The sequence below is a fragment of the Aplysia californica genome, unplaced genomic scaffold (assembly GCF_000002075.1).
Source record: "Aplysia californica isolate F4 #8 unplaced genomic scaffold, AplCal3.0 scaffold00167, whole genome shotgun sequence".
NCBI classification, from domain to species: Eukaryota; Metazoa; Mollusca; class Gastropoda; order Aplysiida; family Aplysiidae; genus Aplysia; species Aplysia californica.
This window is the reverse complement of record NW_004797437.1, coordinates 285,991-287,714: the sequence shown is the minus strand read 5'-3', so window position 1 is coordinate 287,714 and position 1,724 is coordinate 285,991. Positions and strand designations below refer to the sequence as shown.

At 46.4% G+C, this 1,724-nt stretch overlaps 1 protein-coding gene across 1 annotated transcript in view; it reads right to left on the bottom strand.

Annotated features, from left to right (window-relative positions):
* LOC101858553 (nuclear transcription factor Y subunit beta) overlaps nt 1–1,622 on the bottom strand; it is a gene marked incomplete at its 3' end in the record, with an annotated part of 21,162 nt that extends 19,540 nt beyond the window's left edge. Inside the window, 1 exon segment of the mRNA XM_013082280.2 lies at nt 1,286–1,622.
* Nucleotides 1,623–1,724: the final 102 nt, after the last annotated feature.

Here is a 1,724-nt window from a genome sequence, read left to right as displayed (position 1 = left end):
GGGGGGGGGGTAGAGAATAAATATGAGACTATTAGATGATCCACTTCATACTGAGCCAATCAAAACGAAGTTGTCTTTATGAGGTTTGAAGTAAAGAAAAGGAAGGAGTGTTGCAATGAGAACCACCCCAACAAACACTAAATAAGAGACCTAACCCTAACCCAAACCTTACTCCTAACGCTACCCCTAGTCCTACCCCTACCCCTAGCCCTCTATTCTACTCTGTCTCATAGTGGTCGCTCGTTACGGAAGTCCTCCCAAAGAGAAAGTTGTAGCCTAGATATCACGACTGAAGTGGAATATTAAAACGACCAAAACGTTTCACGAACAGGTTTCAACTTAGTTTTAGCAAGCGTTCTACGGCCCTTGCAACACAATAAGGTCTCATATAAGTGCCGACGATTCGAGGTGTTACAAGACAGTAACAAACACAAACAAGAAGAAGGGGAGATAAAGACGATAGATGGTTGATAGGAAAGAAGAAACAAACCACACCAGAGCAGTTGTCAATGAAAAAAAAAGCCATTGTTGATTTATATAAATCTAGATTAGATCTATCCACAACACGCAAGAAGTGAAATAGTCGAACACTTAAACTTTAACACGCTAACACAGTAGTCGATTCTCCTCACAAAAGTGCATCGGAATGTTCACCACAATCACCACACATTGCACCATTAATTAGGACATAATGTGTACAGCTGCAGTTTACTAGGCCTACCAACAATAGAAGTCCAGAAAACACGACCGTGAACCAACGAATGACCCGCGCGCGTATATCGGCGGATAATCCCCAAAGCCAAGACGTCTCTGACCTGACCCTGGAAGCTTACGTTTCAAGATACAACTGCTGCTGCTATAATTACAACTGTGGCGGAATCTAAATCTAAATCTAAATCTAGTATCGGCTATCGCTGCTGCTAGATCTACTGCTAGTCACCACCACTGCACTAGATCTAGATCTAGAACTACGCACAAGTTAGCCTTGTCGCATGAGCGAGCTGTAGTTCTAACTAGAAAGGTGATCAAAACACAGAACTCGCTTCCGACAACAACAAAGAACGAGCGAATGTTCTGCACACTGCACACACCTAGCTAAACCTAAGTGCGTCCGTCCGTACGTCTGGCTGCATGTATGTCCGTGGAGAAGGAAGGAAGAAAGAAAGACGCGCAGGCACGCACACACACGCGCGCACAGAGCTACCGACGAGCACTCAACAGCACCACAACTTGACAAAACATTCTCGTCTACCTATGACGCAAAAGAAAAAAAAGGTAACCCTACCCACCTCCGTGGTACATAGAATACACACACAGTATGTGAGCAGATTTTTCTACTTCTTTTTAGTTCCACTTCCTTGAGAACTGAACAAAACGTAAAGCGGGGTTTGCGTTGGTCAGAGAACGAGCAGTAGGCAGTAGGAAGGCACTGCGCAGTTCAGTGTGAGTAGATGCGCGCGCGCTCCGCAACTCAACCCGCGCGCTTTCCGCGGCTGATCTGGTTTGTATTCAACAGGCTCATCGGATGTGAAGAGCGAGCGAGAGGAGAGGAGGAAGAGAAGGAGGAGGAGGAGGAGAGGGAATGAGAGAAGGGACGGATGATATACGAGGCTGTTCTGGGGCTGACTTGGTTCGGCGAAGACGGGAGTGGACTTTGGGAACGGGAGAAGGAAGGAGAGTTGGTGTGTGTGTGTGTGTGTGTGTGTGTGTGTGTGTGTGTGTGA